Below are 18,850 nucleotides of genomic sequence, written 5' to 3' on the forward strand. Positions count from 1 at the left end.
AAGTTAATCCAGAACACAAGACATGAAAGTCAGAAAACAGTTACTCAAACTGAACGTACACTACCGGTCAAAGATTTTAGAGCAGCATGAGTATCCTCTGGTGTGGTTGGTCAGAGCTTCATCCTACAGCAAGATAATGACCCAAAACTTTAGTCCAAGCTAAACCAGAACTACCTCTGGATAAAAACATGATTGAAAGCTTGAAAACATGGAGTGGACCATGACCCGGTCTCTACACTTTAACCCCATGGAGCTGGTTTGTGATGAACTGGTGAGAAGCGCCAAACATTAATGGTAACTTCTGCAACAAAACTGGGACAAACTCTCTGAAAAATATTTGATCTCCAAAAAAAATGAGACATTAAACTGCATATAAGAAATTCAAAAACGTTTGACCGGTAGAATTCAGGTAAATGTGTGAATCTGATCTTGTTAGATGACATTTTACTTGAAACCCTGTAGTTTCAGAAGAAGAACTGTCCGTTATACCTGTGTTACTAATGTTCACACAATATTGGAGTGATGCGTCATTAGCTGCGTTTCCATTACACTTTTTCACTAGTGATACTTTTGAAATTTTCTACGTCCATTGAAAGGCGTTTTGAGAATGAGCTGTAAGTCTCATCTCATGAAATTTCACGTTGAGGAAGATGGACGTCAAATGAACTGGTCACATGACCCCTTGTGTCATCTCCGGTAACGGAGAAATGAGAAAATAGTGTTTTGATTGCACTTTTGAGCTAAAGTTTGACACCAATGTGTCTGAAATATCACCTCATGAGAGCGTAAAGATGTTTTAATAATAATTGAGTTTTTTTTTTTTTCGAAATGTAGGTGTTTCCGTTACCAGATATTTGGGTTTTGCAGATTTCTAGGGGTAATGGAAAGGCAGCAACTGGCATTTTCCACTCATTAAAGTATGGTCAGGTGCCATTAGGCGCATGCAGGCTCAGCAGAAGTGTAGGTGAGAATACGTGGTACACACCTTCAGTGGTTGTTATATACTCAAACAGGACGCTGTGCAATATTTGGTCGGCGATCAAAGGCAAACTCATTAGTTTTGGATCACACCTTGGAATCTGTCAAAACATTTTGGGTTCGCCACGTTTACCTGACGACGTCCTGTTCCATCACAGTATTAAAATATTGAACCGTCCCAGATCAACGGATGTTTTCTTAAACAAAAGGGGTTAGATTCAGAGCAGGACTCGGTACTCCACCTCCCAGGCGTTACATAAAGCGTGAGCCTTGACGTGGCGTCGTCCGCCTGCCCTGCCACCCCCTTCTACGCCTTATTCTCTTCCTATTTTAATCTCCTGCTTATCTTTCATCAAGTAGTAATTGTTATTGCAGCTGTTGCAGGGACTACACTGTAAGAAGAAGTAAAAGAAAATAATTTGTACACTAATTGCAGTAGAAGTACAAGTAGTACTGATAATATTTGCTCCACTATAACAATATTTTTATCATAACTGTTGCCTCCGTGTCTGGCTTCCTCTCTCTCTACCTGCTAAGACTTGCAGTGTTGCAAGTCCAGCCGGTACACTTTGTACCATAACACAATCTGTGATAATGCGGCTTCAAATCTGCCTCCTATTTGTTTTGTGTCTCGCTCTCCCGCTTACATCCTGTCACTTATTTAATCGCACATCAAAGGCCGCTCCGCTTGATCAGGGCGAATCAAATCATATCAAAATATCATTGCTGTCACCGGCTCTGTTATTGTTCAGACTGATGACCCCTTTGCATATTTTTTATGGAGCGTGGCCAAGTCAAATAGATTTAGTGATATCTGTTAATTCCGTCTGGAGTTAACCTCACACTTGGGACTGACACTTTAATCTAAATGTGCACGGCACCTTACGGTGGAGGTGAGATCGAGAAGCGATAAGGACAGACAGGAAACCAGGAACCCTTAACGAATGATCCACCCTGTCCTACACAAAACCACGAAAATGATCACCTCAGTGATTAGTGTGCACCAACTGGTGGCAGTATTAAAACCACTTACAGGAGAAGAAGCATTCACCATCTTGTAAAAATTCAATGTTAAGTACGAGATTCGTTAATGGCAGTTAGTTTCACCAGTTCCTGTTTCTGATGGTTTTACCCACAGAGTTTCCTATGTAAACCTCATCTTCGAACTAGTCTCTTAGAACTGAAGAAGCTACTTGGATGAGCAGTGACACCTGTTCAAAAAACTCTACAAGTCCCGTCGCCCCCTCAAGTCGCGCTTTTGGATTACCATGACCTGGACGACTGGGAACCTTCACAGACAAAATTCAATGTTCTGCCGGGAAACTGATGGACCTGACATTCATTCATGTGGTTATTACTTCTAAAAAAAGATGAAGAACAGCACAAGGTGTTGACCTGGCCTCCAAATTCACAAGATCCCAAACTGATCAAGTATCTGTAGGATGATCCACAGAGGCCCCTCCCCTCGACCCATAGGACCCAGAGGCCCCCCACTAATTATATTGTGATGCCAGACACCACAGGACACTCTCAGAAGTCCCATGTCCATTCTCTGATGATGCACAACTGTTTTGGGGGCACAAGGGAGACCTACACAATACTGGGAAGGTGGTCATAATGTTATGCCTGATGGGCATGATTTTTGAGCTAGCAAAGGTAACATCAATGAAAAACTGCAACGGTTAGTGCCAACACAGTTTGTCAGGGCAGTGACACGCCGAGCTGACAGTCAGCCATTGGCGTCTCAAACTATTGGCACTGGTCTGACCCATGTTGACGGTTTTTCAGCCAACTGAGCATTGGGAATCAGCAGCAGAATGCGTCAATGAGAGAGATCACTCTGATTGGCTCGACGGTTTAGCAAATCAGCGCATGGGAAAACTTAGCAAAGAAGGCACAGACAGTCTTGTTTTTTTCATATGCAGGCCAGTTGATCAGCACAGTTCAGGAGAGGCCAACTCTGTACCACACTGTACCACAGTTTGTAGCTCTTCCTGGGTCCCAACCAATAGCAGCGCTTTTGGTTTTCCCTTTTTAAATCATGAATATAGACCAATGAGGGATGAAGGATAGCGTGCATCTTATCTGCATCATAAGTAGCACGCACATCCACGTATGAGATTAAAAAAGCTGAACCATTATCCATCTTGTTGTTATCTGAAATGCCGGTCTGCCACATTACTCTCCAATTGTTTATTATATGATGTGTGACTGAATGGGAGGCGTATTTTCCTGCTAAAAAGATACATATCGCCACCTAGTGTGTAGGAGGAGGACATGTTCCCGTCAGTTATTAGATTTTCTCTGTTGAATGTAAACTGAGACAAGAACCACGTTCAGAAAGACAAATTTTGAGCAGAGCTTCATTAAGCTGTGCATGTAAACACACTGACTGGGGAGTGTCTGGCTCATCTTCACTTTGCTGTACATCTCTTTTAAATAAATACAGTAATATAATTCTTTTGGGTTCATAGTGAATAACGCCTCCACCTAATGTTGTGCTCTGAGAATCACAAATTGAATCCCGAACACCTGCAGCGAAGCATAAATCTGATCTCCGCTGACCACCCATAAGTCCAGCGAGTCAGTAGTCATAGTGGAGCCTCAGGCCAAGTTTATATATTAGGCAGATAACGTGCTCTGGAAGCCCCACCATCAGGGACCAAGGATCAGTCTCAAATCGAGGCCTCACCCCTGAGTACCTCCCCGCCCTCCTCCCTGCCTGGTGACAGACCGATCATTGTCTCTCCACCTCTGCTGCAACCGAGGATTCTTTGGGGATTGAATAAACGCAGGTGAGTTACTGCTCTGACAGGGAACTGAAATATTCCTATATTGTATAAACATTACATCACCCACCCTATAAGCTGTGACTGGCAATTGTCCACAAGTTATTGGATGGAGGAACTCAGTGCTTTGTCTCTGGGGTTTCAGCTTTGCCTGTTTATTTAACATCAACGCAAAAGGACGGACACTGATGGACCTGATACTTTTAGACAGAAAATAGGATTAGGAAAATGAATTTTCAAGTATTTTGCACCCCGAGAGTTGCGAACACTAACTCTGTCGTAGACTATGATAAATTCAACACTAACACAAACAAAAGGTGCACAAATTTGTCTTGGTAACTGTCTACGCTTTCCACAAAAAAATGAACTATGATTTTGGGAATTATTTTGAGTGCTTTAGTCTTTAAAATTTGTATCCAGTTGAGAGTTGGTTGAGAATTGGTTTGAATGTATATCCAAATTCCAGGTATGTTTAAAATACTTCTATAGAAAGTATTGTCTTCTTCGACCACTTCCAACCCAACTAGTGAAAGCTATTGATAAAATTCATGCCAGTGTGCTGCTGTGATTCGTGTTTTATCTGTATATAGATGGAGGGTGGAACAGTTCCTCAAAAGTGAAGCCAAACAGAGCCATTTATTAGAGAGAGTCTGGCCAACTAGGCAATGGACCATCTGGATGGACCACAGTGCTCAGACTACAGCTCCAGCTCATGATTGGGAAAACAAAAAAACGGGGTGAATAAAAACGGAACAGTTTATGGGAGCAGAAGATTAAAAGGAAGAACTGGATGTCAACTGATTTCTCCCTGTTATTTGAGGTAAATGTCAATGTCTCTCTTTGACGTATGTTAAGATTTTAGTAGGAAAAATAAAGTCACACCATTATTAATGCGAACCTTGATCGCAAAAACAGCCAACATCGCTTTACAAATGAGGTTTGAAGTTAACCTAGCCTTATGCTAGTCTCATGTATACACATATGTGTGTGTGTGTATATATATATATATATAATCTTCCCTCTGAGGTATCTAACATGATCTAAAATACACATCAAATATTTTTTTTTTCAAGGATGTTTTTTTTTGTCATTTTAGGTTAACGTTGATGCATGTTCAAGTGTCATTTTTTTGGATAAGTTCTATTTTATTTTGTTATTTGACGCTATAGAAACAGGATGTGACGTAAAGGTGACTCCCGGTTGCCATGCCAACCACTCTGTAAAGCGCGGTCCCCATGAACAAACAAAAAAAGAGAGAAAAAACAAGTGCTGTATATAATCCAACATTTCCTGGTAACTGGCGGAAAAAAGCATCGGTTTGGCCAATGCAAGGTAGTGGAGACACACTGGTTCGTATTTATATACAGTCTATGGTTTACACCTGTTGTTCCACATTATTTCAGATTCTCCTGGTATATTCACCATCTGAGCTGCTCTGCTCTCCAGGCACTTAATTAAACGAAGCTCCATTTCAAATAGACACTCTGATATTAGCATCAACAGCACAATAAGCTCAGTTTAAGACTAAGACATTTGCTTTTATTACATTTGCTTTCTTGGCACTTTTATAGCATTCCACTTATTTTGTCCCTCCTCCACTCATCCATAAAAATCTGATAAAATAACCAGACTTAAACAGTGTGCGAGCAACTGGACATATTTCTTTGTGTGTGCGTCTGTGTGTACATGTCACACAGCGTGCGTCCCCTTCTGTACTTGAGGGGGCTCTCTTCAGTGTAAACCAGACGTTTATTAGTTTAAGCAGATCTGTGGGAAAAGGACAAGATACAGCAGAAGACCACATCCAAAACAAAGGGTCGCAAATCTGTGATGGCACTTCTACAATATTTTTTCCTCCCCAGACAGAGGAGAGCTGACACAGGCACACATCTGCGAAGCTTTTCTGACACTGTCAAGTGATACTTTTAAAAACAATGTCATAGTCGTGGTATATTTATGTCGAGGAATCTGTGAGAAAGCATTTCAACATATGTTCTCATAACAAGAGGGCGATACGACGTTGATAAGGCGTAAGAATTTGAAACTAAATTCACTTCTTTACAGATAATGCATCTATCTATATTCCTTATTTTAAAGTTATGGCATTCCTCGTATTTCGTTTGACTTGAGCCACTTTCCCCGCAGGTGCCGTACAATAATGATTAAAAGGTATTTTTTTTAATTTTATTATTGTTATTTTTATAATGACTGTGCGGATGTGTTTTTACTTGTGAATTAAAGTGCATGACATCACCTTCTCTAACTGAGCCTCCCCCTTTTCAAACCAGAGACATGAACAAATGAATACATTTGGAATCTCTAACGTAAAGGTAAACAGTAAATGGTCTTATCATGTATAGTAAGATGTATTTGTAGCGAGGGAGGGGAGGGGAGGGAAGTACCAAATACAAGACACTAAGTGTAGGCAGGAGTAGGAACAAAAAAAACAAAAAAAAAAAAAAACAAGGGAACAAAAGGCCCTGTAGCCGGCAGGGATGGAAGCATAATCTAAAAATACATCTACAAAAACAGGTGAGGACCAAAGCCAAGACAAGAAATCTGGAACGTGGGAAAATGCACGGTGAGACAAAAACGGGTGGCATCACCGTGAGTTTACATGCACAGCGTAATTGAGCAATGCTCAAAATTCAGCTTTCTGAATGTGGATCTTGTCCCAGTTTACATGCAACGTAGAAAATTGAATAACTGAAGGGAGCATGTCCTCCTCCTCTACACTAGGTGGCGATGTGTGTCTTTTCAGAGGGTTAATACGGCCCCCTGTCCGAGTCGTTCATGCGTCAGACTGACATTTTAAACAACAACAAGATGGATAATAGTTCAGCCTTTTTAATCTTGTATGTTATGTGTGCACTACTTCTGGTGCAGATAAGATGGCGCTATCCATCAGGTGGTTCTTCTACTTCTACTTCTGTTTACCTTCTTATTCTTCTGGCAGCTTTCTTGGATGTTTTTCTTCTGGGGTCATACGCCAGCGCAGCAGTTGTGGAGCATGCACACACGCATTATTCAGTTAAAGTCCAATTAAGGTGTAAACATGGTGGGGAAAATCAATTAACCAGGTGTCTTAATCGGAGAAGGAGAACTCCGATTTTAGTCGGAGTAACGTGTTTACATGCACTTAAATTGTCAAGTTAAAGTCAGATTAAGGCAACAATTTGTTTTTTTCACATGCATGTAAACGTACTGACAGACGACTTGACAGAGATCAAAGGTGAAGGCAGGACTAACAGAAGGATAAACCAATCAAACAATCACAGTGAGGGAAAACACAGGAAATAAAAGAAGACAAGAAAGACAGAGGAAGAACTTTACAAAATTAAAACAGGAAACACAAGGAAAACCAAACAGGGTCATAGAAAACACTCAGTCATAAACTGTTGGTGTTTTAGGATTGAACTGCTAACCCTCTGGTTCCCTCAGCCACCCAAAACTGTTTAACTTTCTCAGCAAAACGTGTGTTCTTGCCAGGCAGCAACCTCTGGGTCAGAGAGATAAAGCCCATGCAGAAGTGCAAAAAAACTGCAGTTCATCGAGTGGCCACTTGAGGCTCCAAAGGGAGCAAATCCCCATAGACCCCCATATTAAAAAGCCCAACTTTACAGCATTATTAAACATGTTTACAGCCTGGTAGAAACAACGATTTTGGTTTTAATAGTTTATTGCACTATTCGCGGCACTGTACAGGGGGTGAGTTCTTTTCCACCTCATTCATTGCATTTTTTATTAAGGTTTACAATTCTGCATAATCAAGGGCATTCCCACTTTGAGTGACAGGCCAAAACTAACAGGTATCGAAGCAGTGGTGGGCGGGTCTCCACCCCAGCACGACTCCCATGTAGTATCCGAGTGTGGATGGAGTAAAGCTCATCCAACATGGCTACCACAGGCTCCGCCCACTTCCAGCTTCATTTTTGAGGTTCAGGATCCAATGGGTGACGTCACGATGGGTTTATCTATAGTAGTTTTTGCGTATGTAGCCCAGTAGTATATAGAAGCAGATAAGAAGAGTAGATTTTAAAGCCTTTAATAAACACACAATCACCATTCATATGTTATTTTGCTACAATGTTTGTTTGTTCATATTAAACTTGGCCAAATAAAGATGTGAGTGCATGTAAAATGAATCCCTGTGAGCCAAATACCCAGGCCTGAGAGTGCTCTGAATGCAAGTTTCTCTACTTTTATGAAGTTCACATCTGTTATTTGCAGATATTTTTAATGCAATATTTACTGGATAAATACATCCTGCTGTAATCTGTGTTGCTGAAGATGTTTGTGATGTCCACACTCATATTCCAGATTGGATTCAATGTGTACAGATGGAGTTGAGAAGCTTCAATTTACATTTAACTTCCTATCAGAACTTCCACATATGTGTTATGGATCCACTAGTTTATCTTGTTTTCTATTTTCTCTTAAATGTGATTTTTTATCCTGTAGCCCTTTGAGATCCTTTGATCTTATAAGTAAAACATATTATTATTATTATTATTATTATTATTATTAGTTTAATTTGTGACTGTGAGCTGTAAGCAAAGACTTGCACAGCGTCTACAAATCAGAAGAAAGGGCCTTAAAGAGGCAGGACGTAAAACTGCTCGTTTCAGATGGCAAATGAACTGAGGAGCTGCAGAACGAGATAAATCATCATTTTAACTTACTATTAATTGTTAATCATGCAGAGCTACTTGGGTGGAGTATAGAGAATTAATCTGGAGCTGGAAATGGAAATAATGGGCGGTCTCCTTTAAAAAACGGATATGCAGACGAACAAAGTCAAGTAACTATTTTTAAAAGAACTGAGTCTTGTCATTGGCCATTAATGTTTACTCCAGTCACTCCTCATTTTTTTCAATTGGGTCAGATCGTTGTGTTCAGACGCTGCCTGTTTTCACGTCTCTAACAGCTGATAGATCAACAGGAGCTGCTGTAATCTGATCATAGATAATCTTCGGGATCATACATCACAGCCCCATGACAACAGTTTGAACTGCTCCAAAGCCCTGCAAAAGCAGTGAACTCTGTGCAAAGAAAAACTCTCTGACGGGCAATCCGTCACTATCTCTTCAACATATACATGACAAAGCAACAAATTGCCTTTGAATTGCTTGTTGCGGGTGAAATCCCAGCTTCAGGGGAGAGTTTTTCCTCCTCCTCTCTCAAGGCAATGAATCATAAAAATGTGACAAATATGGTTTGACATTGCTTTTTGGGGCTGATTAATGAGTGTAGCTATAGTCACGGTGGAAAGTCCCACACGGACAGGTTTGAAGGTTTCTGTTTAGCGCTGCAGCAGCGAAGAAAAGCCTCTTCATGTGTGTCCTGGCGTTGAGCTCAGGTTGGCTGCATGACATGCAATCAGGCTGTTCCCCTTACGTGAACCTTAAAATTCACTTTAAAGCTCGCTGCTTTCTTTTGTTGTCTGTGCCTACAGTAACAACAGAATGCTCAATTAGTCATCTCTATATTGACACGTTCAGTAGTTGCAGAAATTGTAATGTAAGAGGAGGTTTGTAGGTTGGGCAGTTAACGTCATGCAAAGTAAAGCCTCTGTCACTTTTACCTTCAGTCAAGAGATTATCACGCACGCAACACAGAGAAAGGTGTATTTTCAGGTGTTTAGAAATATTGAGTAGATCTTAGACCAATCCTGGAAAACAGTGCTTCAGTAGGTGAGGTAATAGCAATTTTTATCACTGCATCTTTAATGCGGTACGTTGCAGATTACCACCTATTATCCCACAAACGTGGACTGTTGCAGGTTATTTATACACTCCTTTTAGCATGTCACGGTTCCCTTTTGATGTTTTTGTTATATAATTTCCACTTTCACCTTCAGAAGAATATCTGTGAATGCGGCCCCGAGCGTGACCCTTTTAAACAGGGCTTTACCAGGAGTGCAAGAAGAAAAATGCTCCAGTTGGATGCGCCTGTTGCAGGGTTGTTACATGACTTACTGCGTTGCTGGTTTGCATGACTTTCTGAGACACTTAACAGAACCGAGAGACCATTTGCAAAAACTTGTTTCGTGTCTTCATCTATCAGCCTCACTGTGGCCGCTCTTTTCTTTACTCCCTGCAACATGCAATGGATGGTTTTCAGTCTTGTGTGAACATAAGTTAAGTGCATGGATCAGCCACAACATTATGACCACTGACAGGAGAAGAGAAATGACACTGACCATCTTGTGACAATTCAGCGGTCTGTTGGGAAACTTTTGGACCTGAGATCCATTTGTGTGGATGTTACTTAGACATAGTAGCACTCACCTAGCCTAGACCAGGCACTGCTACCCCATAGCAATGACCAGCCATCTCAAGAAGGATGCAGCCTGACATGGGCCCACACACAAAAAAGGGTTTAGGAACAACTCAAAAAAACCTGAAGACCAACCCAAGGTGTTGACTTGGCCTCCATATTCACTACACCCCAAACTAATGAATTATCTGTGGGATGATCTACAGAGGCCCCTCCCCTCAACCCATAGGACCCAAAGAAACCCACTAACAACATCCTGTTTCCAGACACCACAGGACACCCTCAGAAGACCCATGTCCATTCTCTGATGAGTCACAACTGTTTTGGAGGCACCAGGGAGACCAATCATTTCTCTCTGGTTGGAGTAAATCTTTCTGTCTGTGCATTTTGTACCACATCGGGTAGGCACCAGGTTTGTCACAGTTTCCAGAAACACAGGGCCGCAAAGCAAAAAAAATGTTTGAAAAGATTAACAAAGCTGGAATGGAAAGGCAGCACTGTCTTGGTCATATTTTTATGTTGAAGACGTTGGTGAAAAAAGTTACTTCTGACATTATTTCTCTGGTAGATATTATGTTTTATTGTTAGGGTTAGGTTTGGTTAGGCTGCATGCTCCATCACCCTGGCCTTGACCAACAGTCCTGGCCCACCTCCTCCTGCTCCATAGGGTTAGGGTTAGGGTTAGGGTTAGGGACAAAGCACTGTTTAGAGACACTGATGCACAGGCGCACGTTTTGTCTTTTATAACTGATACCCTGGTTAAAGTGGCTGGGGTTAGGAATAAAAAAACATAAAAGGTAATAAAAGAAAAAAAAAAAGTAAATTAATGTAATGTCTTATATGGTGTGGATGTTTTGAGAGAGGGCCTCAGCAAGGGGTCAAAAGGTCAGAGGATTGACTGACAATGCCACCAATCGCAGGACTCATGGTAAGAAAGACTCCTACTAAGAAAGGTAAAGGTAAGTGAAGATTTATAAAAATATGAATAGGTAACCTTTACAGGGATCCTGCCTGGAAGAGTTAAAAACATATCAAAGAGAATGAGCGCTCCACTGCAAGATAAGACAAGTGTTATAAAATTAAGTGCTTAAGAAGTAAAACATGCAAAACACTGCAAATTGCAGTGCATAAAATTTAAGGGGAAGTCAGTAAAATCTTAATGCTAAAACGCAAGGGAACTTCAAGTAACTTAAAATATAACATAGTTACATAGTTTCAACACCAAGATGTTTGAAATTATCTATTCCACATTGGAGGCAGTGGCTCTGCAGTGTCTGACAGTGTTGGCACTGGATAGCAGAGACCACGTTGGACATGCGTGGCGGGATCTTCATCATGATGTTTCATGGTGTTTCTGAGGCACAAAAATACACAGATAAACAAAATATGATCGACTTTATTGATTCCTGATTGTAAATTTATAAGTTGAGCTTGAATCTCTGGTCGTGACGGTTTAAATTAGGTTGAACAAATGTTGTAAACTGCACTAAAATAGGACCAAATATCTTTATTTTGATGTGTTAGCAGGACTGATAAAAGTATAGCAGTGTTCGAGTAATAGTAAAAGTTACATGAGCTGTTACCTCTGATGTAGTACAGTAGTGGTACTGGCTGCAGTTGTGCTTGTGGTTGTATTATTAGTGCAATGCTGGGTAACACTTTTTTAATATGTGCCAGTAGCAGTGGTTAAAGTAAAATCAGTGATGGAACTAGAAGGTAATAGTTGGAGATTGACCGATACAGATTTTTTTAGCGCCAATACCGTTTTTTATTTTTTTATAGCAGCACTGGCCGATGGCCACTACGTGCTGCCAATTTTTCTGAGCTGATATTTGGAGCTAATACTGCTTTTTCTCCCTCCATTTGCATGATAAAAATGATACAATGATAACAAGTCTCAATTTAATTTGACCAAAAACATAAACATTTATTGAACTCAAAGAATATTTAACGTTCTTATGCATACAAGTAAACAGGAAAAAAGTAACGTGAAAGTAATTTATGTAAATTGACACATAACTTTGCCTTGGTTACTACTAAGTTATTATGGCTAGTATGCTAATGTTATAATGATAATACTAAATAACTGATGAGGTGATTGGGCTATGAACCATTCTACAGGCTCATTTAAGATATTTGATGATCCACAAGGAAAGTTAATTGGTCATAATAGCTTAATTAGTGTGCATTAACATGAATGACTTGTTATCTATTGCTGAAAGTTCTTGTAAAGTTGGATAGAGTAGGGTATGAAAGAGGCCCTGTAGCGTTCACTGTGGGAGTGAAGCTGGATCAGTTTATTGGAGAATGAGCTCCACTGTCCCTCTATATTCCGGTGTAGTGGATGAGATGGATTGTCCATGTTGATGAAGAGCAGTTTGTCCAGTGTCCTCCTACCTCCAGCTCGCTGCCAATAGCGCGTTCTGCCATTTGGACCAGTTTGTCGATCCTGCTGACGTCCTTTTTGCTGGGTGCTGTTTCCCCAACAAACCACAGCAAAGCACAACAGATTGGTAGGAAATTAACTCTTTGGTTAATTTTTAAAATGCAAAATCTATCCCTTAAAACGTTTAAATGCCCAAGAATTTCATGTTGGAATGCACCAATAATGCATCTGGCTATGCATTCCCAGGAGGGTTGCACATTTTAGCTTGTTGCCATCGGCTACCACGGCAACCGGTTACATTTTTTTTAAATAGAGCGAAGCTATCCAGCGCATTGTGAGAAACACCGGCACGGCTGGAATGCATCACGGACCAATCACTTCTGCTGGATGTTTAATATTATGCTGTGTGGTCTGTGTGGTCTGACTGAGCATATTAGGCTTCATACGGGAGGAAAATGGCTCTGAAAGTATGACAGGTATGATAAACCTTTCTCTAAATGCAGTCCAGTTGGAATGCACGGCTAAATAAAACACAGACGAGCATGTTGCCACAGGTGACAAATAAAATAAACCCGGTGAGAGTTTAACGAATATGAGGAGGCTGTTTCCAAACAGCTCCGTATGAAGTCATGGTTACTATCACAGACACGGCCGGACGCCGGTGACTTTTAGTCGAAGGTGATGATTTCATATTTAACAGCAGTAACTCTTCATCCGTGAGATATTCAGCGAGGAACATTACAAGAAAAAAAAAAAAACTGTCTCTCTGTGTGGTGATGCTGTGAAACAACGCAGGAACCTTCACATTCTCAGACGGCCTCACAACCACGGCTTCCAGTTAACCACTCCAACTGCAGCCCTGTCATACTCTCTGTTTCCAGGTTTTGCTGCTAGCAAGTACAACAACTCCATTCATTTCTAATGCAAGTGCCATTCTTACTGGAGATCGGCCGATATATTGACCGTCCCAGAGCTGTATATTAGAGAGAGTCCGGCCAACTCAAATCATGAGCGCCATGTTGGCTACCTCGGAGAGAAGATTCTACAGTGTAACCCCATGGGGTGGATGTGCTATGTCGAAATAAATGTCTAATTTTCACCATTAATGGGCCTATAAATGTTTTTGCCAATGTCTGTCAATATGTAAAAGGCCCTCACTTAAATATCCCAGTGTCTACTTACTTTAAAGTCCATCTAAGTCGAAGTCTAAATGCACCTTATTGTGATTCATATGTATATAATATATATTCTTCCGTCTCTATTTCTTGTACATTTGTTCATATGCTAATTCTGTAACCTTTTTACTACTATTTTATTTTACTACATTTTACTCATATTTTACTTTTATTCTATTTTAATCTTTTTTGATTTTATTTAGTTTTATCTTTATTTTTACTGTGGTTCTCCACTTTTTTTTTTTATCTGCAACTAAGCTACTGTGACCAAACAATTTCCCTCAAGGATAATTAAAGTCTATCTAAGTCTTAGCCTATATTAACATTTGATGAAGACATAAAAACAACATTTATTTAAGTTGCCAAAGTTTTTGCTAGGGATGTTATCCATTTACTGTAAGCTTAGAATATTCTATAGAACACACGTATGGGGAAACAAAAACAAAACAAACCAAAAAAAAGGCTCAAATCTTTCTGGAAATCCTTTAAAAACTTAATACTGGGCAAAGAAAAAAGGATGCTTTAAAAGGATTTGCTGTGGATGCACAGTTTGGATAAAGAAAGCTAATAATAATAATAATGTATTGTAGCTTAATTGCTCTCATTGCTGTGCTATTGCTGCCTTCATATTAGACTCGTAAGCTTGTGATTACGACACGGGAAGTGAAGTACACAGAATATCTGCCGATCAGATACCCACTGTAAGTTGTGAGAGCATTGCTGCAACTGCTGTCCTTCAAGAGCTGCAGACGCTAACAGTTGTAAATGCTGCAAATGCAAAGGAGTAAAGAGTGGATTACACCTCTGGGAATATGAACAAATTCCTCAGGCACATTATAAGATTATGCAGAAAACTCTGTGTCACTGTATATAAACCCAAACTAAATAAAAAACAAAAAAGCAACAAATAAAACACTTTGAGGTTCTGCATACCACAAGAGGAACGTGTTTATAAATCTTCATTAGTCCAATCCAGCTGAGATGCGATGGACTTTTAATGTAAATGTAAATGAAGGATCACAGGAATGTCCTTCTTCACTGAAGCAAATACTGTCAATTACAACCTTGCAGTTAACTGGATCAAGCTCAACTGGCAAACTCACCTAAAAAAAATTAAAACCACATAAAAAACTACACTAAAACTACTAAAGAAAGAAAAGCTGTGGTGCAGATTTGTCCACATGGAGCAACAGATGAGGTTCACGTTGTAAAAAAAAATATATATATATAACGAAATGATGAATTAAAATGAATCCAAACTCAACAAAACATCCCTTTTTAAACCCCTTTTCGATACTTTGTGAATCAATCATGAACCAGACAACATCCAACATCTGATAAAAATTAAATTGATTTGACTGCACCTGCATCCAATTATCTAGTTTTGAAACACACCTGGATTCAAAGACCATAAAACATGTACGTTAGATAAAGAAATCAAACTCAGCAGAGCTCTGATCCTTAAGCAGATTAATTTAAAAAAAAGTGTGATGGCATGGTATGTTATAGGCCCATAGGTAGAAGGTTTTATTATTATTATTATTATTGTACTTTGTAAAAATTGACAAGATATTTCATGCAGTGGGTGAGTTCTGAGCTCCTCGTGCCACTGAAACCTCCTTAATTCACTTCACACCTCCTGGCTGTCAATAAGAAAACAGACATTCTTCTCATTCTTTCCTTTGCGGTTTTGTGCCACCACAGCTGCAAAATAGCTATAATAACTCTTGTCCCATTACAACACACTCTGATTTCAGCATTGTTTGGGAATTTCCCTGAAGAAGCCTAATATTGCAGAATAGTATTAAGACCGCACAAAGACTTTGGCTGCAGAATAGGTAGAGACAATTTTTCAGATGATTCAGCGGCTGCAATAATAAACATTGACATTCCTTACTTTATCTCGACATCTAGAGTTACACAAACGCTGCCAAAATGAGCAAGGTGTTTTTTTTTTTTTTCGTGCGCCTGATAAATGATGATTATTTGTTGCACATCTTGTCAGGACACCGTGCCCTTGACCCTTGCTCCAGATTTTAAACGTGCACGGTTGTTCTGTGGATTGCAGAAGGCGCTAATCCTGCTAAGGCATTGCTTTATGTGTTTAATAGTTTTACAAGAGCCCTAATAGCGAACGTTCAAACATCCACACGCTGAACATTTGTGAAAAACACTCATTGCCAACCGTTTTTGTTTCGTGTGGAAACTAAAGCACAGCAACTAAAGGTATGATTACGCTAAGGCAACTAAAACCATCTGCTAAGCCCGACATATTATGGGACTTCGGTGATCTGTTTGATGAGCAGCCTCGGGCCATGTGCACCTGTGTTGTGTGCATATACCCCTATTAACAAATACGACATAATCTAACACAGGTGACTGAAATAATCTTGTTTAACTTGGATCAGGAATGCATAGTTAAGATGTCGCCGGGCTTAACTTTCGATGCAGGGATTTTTTTAAAAGCCTCTCGATTTAAGCCTACTCCTGATTAAATTAATTTTCTTGTTCTTTTCAGTAAAGTAGTGCACTGGTGCATGTAGCTCTTATAAATCTTCCACATACTGCAGCACACTTGCACCTTGACATTACGTAACGCACAGAAATAAATAGCCTCGGGGACTTCCCTTATAAGGATGAAATGTGCAGGAATTGCCGTGATATTTACACACGATTCGGTGATTTGATGGAGTTTATTAACACAGCCAACAGACGCGGAGAGACATTTATTTATCTCTTCTGAGAAAAAGAGAACTGGCCATTTCAGCAAATGCTCTACGAGCTTTAGCCTGGCTTATCAGAGGAAGGACTCAGGTGATGTTCTTATAATCACATAGGGAGGATGTCAGGGTGGATGGACAGACACGCCAAATTATGAATTATTAAAATTGAAGACAAATTGTGGTTTTGGTTCAGAAGATGCTTCTTTGGGTCAGAAAACAGCTTAATTACAAGTGATGATATGTTTTTGTTATCAGATTTAAAATATTTATGGCTTTTATTATGATTTGCTTCTTGATGCATGAATTTCCCTTTTTGGTCTCCATCAACCTCAGAGGGGAAATATTTTTAGATGCTAAATGTTCAACCAACTGAACATTAAGAAACTTTGTTTTTGTTGTTACTTGTTGGTTGATAGAAATGAAACACTCATAGGCATGTATTCTTTTGCTCATACACCAATCAGCCATAACATTATGACCTGATGTTGTGCAGGTCTCTCTTGTGACTCATCAGAGAATGGACATGGGCCTTCTGAGAGTGTCCTGTGGTGTCTGATAATAATAACAATGTTGGTGTGGTGGTAGTGGTGGGGGCTCTGTGAATCATCCCACACATACTTGACCAGTTTGGGATCTAGTGAATTTGGAGGCCAGGTCAACACCTTGTGCTGTTCTTCATGTTTTTTTTTTTCAATGCAATTTACTTCTCCATAATGGTCCTAATGTTATGGCTGATTGGTATATGGAAATGATTAGTGGACCTTAAAACAGAAAGAATCTCGTTCCCCACTAACTGAGATGCCATGCTACACCACATTGTATCAGTGGTTGTGCATTCTCGCAGTTTTTTTGACCTTCAAAGAGTTGTTGTTGTTGTTCTTCTTCGTGGTTTTATTTCTACCTGCATAAATGCCGTCATTCCGAAAAACCTTTGCACTCTGTGCTGATTATCGTAGATGAAAGCGGACCCTCTTCATTTGAGACCTCCCAGAGTTCGTCCAGCCGTGGCGAAGTGCTACTGGCAGTGTGTGTTGCTGTGATTGGCGGCGTTGATACGTTTCATTAAGAGGTAACTCTAGCTGCTCATATCTCTGTTTCATCCTCGCAGGGTCTCTCTAAGAGTGTGCTGGAAGACAAAGGCGGCGGGCTCCTTTGTGGGGTACACTTAGGCCTGGTTCGGTTTACTGTAAACACAGCGACAGGGGCATCGCAGAGGTCACGTGTGAGTGTGGGTGTGGCGGCCTTTGTCGCAGGGCTTTCATAGAGTTAAGTCGCAGTTAGTGATGGAGAATGAGAGAAGAACTAGAGAGGAAGTAGAGAAAGATTAAGATAATTGACTGTTTTAAAGTATGAGTTTGACAGATGTTTTCTTTCTTTTTCTTTTTTTAACATTTTTGTCTGTTTGTACTACATTTAAATATTACAGATTCATAAGATAAATCACTCAGGAATCAGTTGATATAAACAGTAATAAATAAGTAGGAATCTAACTAGATTTAAGTTCACATACCCAATACAAGGAATACCTGAACCAAGTAGTTTGTGTTTGTACAATATACTGACATCCCAAGTTTTGTGAGATTGGTAATTAAGCAAGTTTAATTCTTATTGGCTGTTATTTGCATTTACTGCAGTGTGTTTCACCCAGGGCAAACAAGGCAATTGCTTAGGGCCCCGATCTGGAAGGGGGCCCCCAGAGACAGCTGATATTAGTCCATATCAATGACAATGATGGAACCCTATAGACACCAATGGGGCCCCCTTCTAGTGGCTGCTTGCTAGTGGGGACTGCTGACATTCGGCTGGTAATAAACAACACAACTTGAAACCCCCTTAGACACTGCAACAATGAGACATTGGGAGTCTCCGTAATGGGGTCCCCAAGGTGCCTCTTGCCTGAGGCCCCCAGAGTGTCTTGAAACAGCCCTGGTTTCACCCATATGCTGCAAACCAAGCTATCCAATATGGCTGCTACTGTACCCTATAATTAATTACACTAATTATCTTTCCCATAGCTATTTCAAAAGGTTTTCACAAAACATAGAAAAGTCATTTTCAAGTAGTTTAAGTCTTTCAGACTAAAAACATATCAAGAGGAAGTGGGTTAATTGTTTGCTGACCAGTTGGGAGGCTTCACCTTCGAGAAGATTTATCTGGCGTTTGCCGTTTGTCGCCTTGACCCTCAGTCGTTCTACAAACATTGTTTGTGGTCTAAAAAGGTATTGGCTCAGATGTGTGTAAGAGTGTGTGTGAACATTGTAAGGACTCTACTTCCTTTGTGGACAAAAAAACAATCTGTAAAGTAATTTAATAAATGTAGATATTTGAGGAATTTAGGATTGGGGTATATTTTAAGACTGACAGAATAATGTCCTCTGAAGCGCTAGAAACATGACTGTGTGTGTGTGTGTGCGCGTGTGCTTGCATGTGTGTGTTTGACTTCGTACCTTTTCCGACACAGAGGTCAACCAGTCAACTAGGTGCTGAGGGAACGATTTTTCACAGGCTTTGATTTTGCCT

The sequence above is a fragment of the Mugil cephalus genome, chromosome 5, assembly GCF_022458985.1.
Source record: "Mugil cephalus isolate CIBA_MC_2020 chromosome 5, CIBA_Mcephalus_1.1, whole genome shotgun sequence".
Taxonomy (NCBI): domain Eukaryota; kingdom Metazoa; phylum Chordata; class Actinopteri; order Mugiliformes; family Mugilidae; genus Mugil; species Mugil cephalus.